Consider the following 8,098-nt stretch of genomic DNA (forward strand, 5'->3'; position numbering starts at 1 on the left):
GGGTAAATAACACTTCCTTATTCACTTGCTCCACACCAGTCAGGATTTTACAGACTTCTATCAACTGAGCAGTCCCAGCCTTTTTAATCTCTCCTAGTACAGAAGCTGTTCTCTATCCCAAATCATTTCTGTTGCCCTTCTCTGTCTTTTCCAATTCTAATATATCTTCTTTGAGATGGGGCGACAGGAACTGCACACCGTATTCAAGGTGTGCGCATATCATAGATTCATATCGAGGCATTATGATATTTTCTGTCTTATTCTCTATCCCTTTCCTAATGGTTCCTAACATCCTGTTCGCCTTTTTTTGACGGCCGCTGCACATTGAGCAGATGTTTTCAGAGAACTATCCACAGTGACTCCAAGATCTCTTGCTTGAGTGATAACAGCTAATTTAGACCCCATCATTTTGTATGTAAATTGGGAATATGTTTTCCAATGTGCATTACTTTGAATTTATCAACATTTAATTTAATTTTGTTGCCCAGTCACCCAGTTTTGTGAGATCCCTTTGTAACTCTTCACAATCTGCTTTGGATTTAACTATCTTGAGTAATTTAATATTGTCTGCAAAGTTTGCCATCTCACTGTTTACCCCTTTTTCCAGATCATTTGTGAATATATTGAACGGGACTGGTCCAGTACAGATCCTTGGGGAACCCTGCTATTTACTTTCTCCACTGTGAACACTGACCATTTATTCCTACCCTTTGTTTCCTGTCTTTTAACCAGTCACTGATCCATGAGATGACCTTCCCTCTTATCCTATGACTGCCGACTTTGCTTAAAAAGAAGAACAGGAGGACTTGTGGCACCTTAGAGACTAACAAATTTATTAGAGCATAAGCTTTCGTGGACTACAGCCCACTTCTTCGGATGCATATAGAATGGAACATATATTGAGGAGATATATATACACACATACAGAGAGCATAAACAGGTGGGAAGAAGAAGAACAGGAGGACTTGTGGCACCTTAGAGACTAACAAATTTATTAGACCAGACAGGTCATTCAGTGACAGACCTGCGGGTGGCTATATTACAACAGAAAAACTTCAAAAACAGACTCCAACGAGAAACTGCTGAGCTAGAATTGATATGCAAACTAGACACAATCAACTCCGGTTTGAATAAGGACTGGGAATGGTTGAGCCATTACAAACATTGAATCTATCTCCCCTTGTAAGTATTCTCACACTTGTTATCTAACTGTCTGTCTGTACTCGGCTAGCTTGATTATCACTTCAAAAGTTTTTTTTTTTTTTCTCTCTTAATTAATTGGCCTCTCAGAGGTGGTAAGACAACTCCCACCTGTTTATGCTCTCTGTATGTGTGTATATATATCTCCTCAATATATGTTCCATTCTATATGCATCCGAAGAAGTGGGCTGTAGTCCACGAAAGCTTATGCTCTAATAAATTTGTTAGTCTCTAAGGTGCCACAAGTCCTCCTGTTCTTCTTTTTGCGGATACAGACTAACACGGCTGCTACTCTGAGACTTTGCTTAAGAGCCTTTGGTGAGGGACCTTGTCAAAGGCTTTTTGAAAGTCCAAGTACACAATATCCACTGGATCTCCTTTCTCCACATGCTTGTTGACCCCGTCAAAGAATTCTAGTAGATTGGTGAGGCATGATTTCCCTTGAAAAAAACCATGTTGACTCTTCCCCAACATATTGTGTTCATCTATGGGTGTGATAATTCTATCATTAGTGTAGTTTCAACCAATTTGACTGGTATTGAAGTCAGGCTTACCGGCCTGTAATTGCTGTGATCACCTCTGGAGCCTTTCTTAAAAATCAGCATCAAATTAGCTTTCCTCCAGTCACCTGGTACAGATGCTAATTTAAGTGATAGGTTACACACCATAGTTAGTTGTTCTGCAATTTCATATTTGAGTTCCTTCATCTGGTCCTGGTGACTTATTACTATTTCGTTTATCAATTTGTTCCAAAACCTCCTCTATTGACATCTCAGTCGGGGACAGTTCCTCAGATTTATCACCCAGAAAGACTGGCTCAGGTGTGGGAATCTCCCTCACATCCTCTGCAGTGAAGACGGATGCAAATAATTCATTTAGCTTCTCTGCAATGGCCTTGTCTGCCTGGAGTGCTCCTTTACCACCTTGATTGTCCAGTGGCCACGATTGTTTGGCAGCTTCCTGCTTCTGATGTACTTAAAAATATTTTTGCAGTTAGTTTGTGTCTTTTTCTAGTTGCTTTTCATATTCTTTCTTGGCCTGCCTCATTATACTTTTACACTTGACTTGCCAGAGTTTAGGCTCCTTTCAACTTTCCTCACTCGGATTTGACTTCCAATTTTTAAAGGATGCCTTTTTGCCTCTAGCTGCCTCTTTTACTCTGCTAGTCTCATCTAGTCTGACCTCCTGTACAGCACAGGCCATAGAACTTCCCCAAAATAATTCCTAAAGCAGATCTTAGAAAAACATCCAGTCTTGATTTTAAAATTGTCCATGATGGAGAATCCACCACCACCCTTGGTAAATTGTTCCACTGGTTAATTACCCTCCCTGTTAAACATGCACGCCTTATTTCCAGTGTGAACTTATTGGCTTCAGCTTCCAGCCATAGAATCGGGTTAGACTTTTCTCTGCCAGATTGAAGAGCCCTGTGATTTGCTTGCAGTGGCTCAGTGTAGTAAGAAGAGCAGTTTATCTGTTGGGAGTGGCAAGGTGCCCGGTAAGGAAGCTGCCCCACTCTCCCAGTCTTTGTCTGTAATCAGCCCTGTGTGCTAGGACAAAGGAGAGGAAGGCAGGAAAAGTTTGGAGAAGCCAAGGCAGTCTTGTGAGCTGATGGCTTTGTCTAGTCAGCAATTTGGGAAGGCAGGGATAGTGGAAGATGAATGTCCCTATACCTTACCTGTTTCCTGTGTGGAGAATAGTGACAGTGAAGGAAATGTGCCTGTATCTGTCAGGGGTACTGACTTGCCTATGGAGGAAGCTACCCCAGTCTCCAAGCAGTTGTCTGTGAACAGCCCTGTGCGCTGGGAGAAGGGAAATGAAATCCCGAGCTATGTGTCTGGTAAAAAAGAATGTGTCTCCAGCTCTTCTTTGTCTGTGGAGCAGACAGAAGGTGCCTTTCAGCCTGTGATGGTTGAGAATAGTGTAGTTGTCTCAGAATTGGTTCTGAATTCAACTAAAGCCCAGGAAGGGAATGGTCCTAAGTCTGTGTCTGCTGGGGAGAATGGCACTGTAACTAAGTTGCATCCAGTTAGTGTTTTAGCAAAATCCCAGAGACCAGACAATTCTGGTGCTTATATTTTGCCTATTGCTAGTGTGTGGTTGGTAAAGGGTGTAGCAACTCTGTCTAATCAGGGTAATACCCTAGCCGGGGCACACGGAGAGCATGAAGGTGATTTGGTTGTGTTATCTACTGATGGTGTGGAAACTTGTAGCAAGAAGGAAAGGATTCCTGAACTTGTGCGTGGCAAAGGGAAGGGAAATGTTTCTAACCTTTTATCTAGGAAGTCTATGGGTTTGCCTGAAAGGGGATTGTGTAGAAATCTGCCTGATGGGCCAAAGGTGATCCTGGATGTAAGTAAGACCCAGAAAAAGTCTGTTGTTGCTCAGGAAAGTGTTCCTTTAGAGCAAGCCCTAGGTGAAGAGGGTAAGGGCAGAATTTCTGTGAGGGGTGAATTGCTGCTTAGAAAAGCTCCTGGGGAAAGGAATCCTCATGGTAATCTGTGCAAGCAGTTCCCTGCAACTGAAGGGTGTGAGAGTGATTTAATCAAGGAAGTTTCAGTTCCTAACGGCCAGAAATTTTCTGTTGTGAATGGATCCACTGACTTTCCTTTCGAAAGATCCAGTGTGGGTAGCTTTGAGAAGGTCTCAGATGGAGTAAGAGCTGTTGAGAAAGTTGAGCAGCCCTATAACCGAGTGGCTGTGTGTGGCCAGCTTGTTGGGAAGACAATGGTGTTGGAACAGGAATGTCTCCATTCTAATTCTTTAAGTGAGCAGTCTGTGTTTCAGGGTCTGAGGACAGATTTGGTTACTGGTGTTTCAAAGCAGAACAGTTTTATGGCTAAATGCTTGAGGATGCAGGGGAGAGCAAGCAAACTCTCACCCTCAGACTCTTTGGATTTGTGTGGTATCTCTTTAAGACAGAGTCCAGCCTTGGAAATGATAGCAGTTAAGGATATGAAAACTGGTGGACTGGCTCCTGTCTGTGGTAATGCAAATTACTTGTCTGGCTGGGAGGGGAAGGACTTGCTAATGGCTGTTAGCACAGAGAGCCCACCCCATCAGCCAGTGAATTCTGGTAAGCAAGAGAAATCAGGGTTTGATCCTGCAGGACAAGGAGGAAAGAGAAAACTGAATTTTGCAAAGGGAAGCAACAGGTTAACTCTATGCATCCGAAGAAGTGAGGTTTTTACTCACGAAAGCTTATGCCCAAATAAATCTGCTAGTCTTTAAGGTGCCACCAGACTCCTTGTTGTTTAGGTTAACCCTAAAATGCCCAAACTCCAATGGTACTGAGCCAAAGGTGTGGCATGACAACCATGATTGTAGATGGACACTTGCAATGGATTTGTTGTTAATGCTAATGGTGATTTTGTAACTAATGTGTTGCTATTACCAAGAACTGTAAGAATGTACAATGTTCCTAATCTGTTGGAAAATCCCTTGAACATGTTAAAAGGAATACATGAGAACACACATTATGTTAAAAGGCCTTGTTATACTGGTGTTTCACAGGTAATGCCTGTAAACAGTATTGGAACTTTTCACAGGAGAAAAGACATTCCAGACCTGATGTGCTGTATAAAAAGGGAAACCGAGGCACACTACCATATTGCTTTCACAGCTAAATGCCAAGATTCCTGTACTATGAACATCATTAATATCTACATTGATTTAATGTTAATTGGGTTCCAAACATTTGCCCGAGCTTGTATGGATAAAGTAGCTGTTTTCTTTAGCTCTTGGCAAGATCACATGAGACATACATAGGGTTGCCATACGTCCTCTTTTTCCCGGACATGTCCGGCTTTTCAGCAGTCAAACCCCCGTCCGGGGGGAATTGCCAAAAAGCCAAACATGTCCGGGAAAATGGCGGCTCTGCTCCTCCCCGACTCTTCGGCTCTGTTTAAGAGCCGGGCTGCCCGAGCGCTACCGGCCTCGGGCAGCCCCCGTGCCTCCGGACCCTGCGCCGCCGGAGCCTGGGAGGGGAAGTGCCCGGCTGGGGGCGCAGGGTCCGGAGGCATAGGGGCTGCCCAAAGCCCGAGCGCTACCGGCTTCACGGTTTGCTGGGCAGCCTCCAGACCCTGCGCCCCCGGCTGGGCGCTTCCCCTCCCGGGCTCCAGCTGCGCTGGGGAAGCGCCGGCTGGGGGCGCAGGGTCTGGGGGCTGCCCAGCAAACCCTGAAGCCGGAAGCACTGGGGCAGCCCTTTCACCCTGGCTGGGAGTGGAAGGGAGGAGGGGGTGGAGTTAGGGTGGGGAAGGGGCGGAGTTGGGGCAGGGCTAGGGGTGGGGAAATGGGCGGGACCAGCGCCCGTGGAGGGTCCTCTTTTTTTATTTATGAGATATGGTAACCCTAGACATACAGGAACCACGCTGCCAGAGCAGATCCAATCCACTATTGTTCTAACCAAGTTTTACCTTGAGTTTGTAAAGAGATTCAATCATGTTGTTGAACACAATTTTGATAAACCATTTTTGTTATACTCTGATATGGCTTCTAACCCCAATACTAGCCGTAGTGAGACAGAACCCAGGATGGGGAACTCTTGGGATGCAGTCAGTGATGTTTGTGTCATCCCTTCCTGCATCAATTTTGCATTGGGGGTGTGACGTTATTGATATAATCGGGGACCATATAGATCATTGTTGCAACCAAGGTCCTGTAGTGGCACCAAATCTTGTATAAAGGGGGTCAAATGGGGTGTCTAAGACAAGGTTATGGTTTACTGGTTATGATTATGCTGTCTATATGTGTGTATCAGTTTTGTAGTTGAAGTTATGAATATTGGCTCTATACTGTCTGTATTTCAAATTTATGCTATGCTGCTGGGTGACATCCCAGACAAACTGGTGTTAGCTCTGCCTAGCCTGCTTGATGGCCCATTAAGGACCATCAGCTATACAATGGACCCATTGAGAGAAGGCAGATACGCCTTGTAACTCAGCAAAGTATGCAGGGACTGGCCCATGTGACTCCAGACTCCATTTTGCTGTAATTTTCCACAGTAAGAACAAAGAGGTGTTCTTACACCTGGAAAAGACTATATAAGGCTGACGCCTCATCTCCATTGTGTCTTCAATCCTGCTTCATACCTCTGGAGGGACTTTGCTACAAACTGAAGCTTTGAACAAAGGACTGAGGACCCATCCCAGCGGGGGATGTATTCCAGAGACTTGATTTGAACCTGCAGTTTATTCCATCGCTGCTGCAAGCCTGAACCAAGAACTTTGCCATTACTGTATGTAATTGATTCCATTTAACCAATTCTAACTCTCATCTCTATCTTTTTCCTTTTATGAATAAACCTTTAGATTTTAGATTTTGAAGGATTGGCAACAGCGTGATTTGTGGGTAAGATCTGATTTGTATATTGACCTGGGTCTGGGGCTTGGTCCTTTGGGATCAGGAGAACCTTTTTCTTTTACTGGGGTCTTGGTTTTCATAACCATTTGTCCCCATAACGAGTGGCACTGGTGGTAATACTGGGAAACTGGAGTGTCTAAGGAGATTGCTTGTGAGACTTGTGGTTAGCCAGTGGGGTGAGACCGAAGTCCTCTTAGTCTGGCTGGTTTGGTTTGCCTTAGAGGTGGAAAACCCCCAGCCTTGGGCTGTAACTGCCCTGTTTGAGCAATTTGTCCTGAGTTGACACTCTCAGTTGGGTTCCGCCAGAACCGCATCGTCACAAGGCCCCCTGGGTGTGGAGGGGCTGGCATTCACCCTGGGCAGAGGGCTGCCTGCCCCACACACCGTATGGGCTGATGTGGGACACGAGTCCTCGCACCAGCTCTCTGTGCAGGGGCCTTACCAGGAGACACAGCCCAGCCTCCTCTGAACGTCAGCTGCGGCTGCCGGAGAGCCAGGCTGCAGGGGTGCCTGGGGGAGCTAGCCGCCCTGGGGGCATGGAGTGTCCGGAGGTGGCAGGCAGTGCTAGGGTGACCGCTGGCCGCATGCCCTTGGCGCCAGCAGAGCTGCAGTTTGTTGCCTTGTGCTGCTGGGGCAGCGATGCTACGGGACCCGTCTGTCTGTCTGTCTGTCCTGTGACCCCCCAGGCAGCACAGCAGCCGTTTGGCTCTGAGCAGTCGGGCCTGTGGGTCTGGGCCCAGGCGCAGCGGGCTGGAGAGCAGGGCAGGGGCTGTGTGCGGGGGGAGGTCTCAGAGGTCCTTTCCCACCCCCCGTGCTGGGCGCTGGCTCCCCCACAGGCGCGGCACAGCTCATAGTGCTCCTGGCTGGGGACGGTAGCAGGCCAGAGAGAGGCCGGAGTCTCCTCCCTCCGGGCCCTGCGCTCCATGTTGCTGCAGGGCCTCGGGGGGGGGGGGGGGCGCACCCCGACCCCTGCCCCAGCCCCTCTCCCGTCCCCATGGCTGGAGTCAGGGCGCCGGACGGGAGCAGCCCTGAGCCACCCCCAGGGAGCTGCTGCCTTCTACCCGCAGGTGCCCCCGGCGCAAGGTGCCCCCGTGGCTTGTGCCCTGAAGGCAGGGTCTGGGCTGGCACCGGTGCAGGCCCCAGGCCCCGGCCCCGGCCCCACCTGACCGGCAGGTTTAATTTCAGCGTGAGGAAGGCTTTGCTGACGGAGCGATAAGGCCCTGTCTCGTCGCCGCGGAGAGGATGTAATAAGACCTGTCAGCAAGATATGGCAGCTCCTCCTAATAACCCCAGTCCTGACGTCGTCACCCGCTCCCCTGGACACTGAGCTCCCAGCCCCCCACACCTGACTCTGGGTGATGGCCTCTGCCCCAGCTCCCCCCACCCTCTGCGCCAGCTCTCCCGTCTGCCCCAGCTCCCCTGGTCCCTACGCTGGCTCCCCCGTCCACCCCGGCCCCCACCCTGCCTCCCTCATGCACCCCAGCTCCCCCGTCCTCCCCGGTGTCCGCCCCAGCTCCCCCATCCGCCCCGGCTCCCC

This window comes from Chrysemys picta, chromosome 7 (assembly GCF_011386835.1).
Source record: "Chrysemys picta bellii isolate R12L10 chromosome 7, ASM1138683v2, whole genome shotgun sequence".
NCBI classification, from domain to species: Eukaryota; Metazoa; Chordata; order Testudines; family Emydidae; genus Chrysemys; species Chrysemys picta.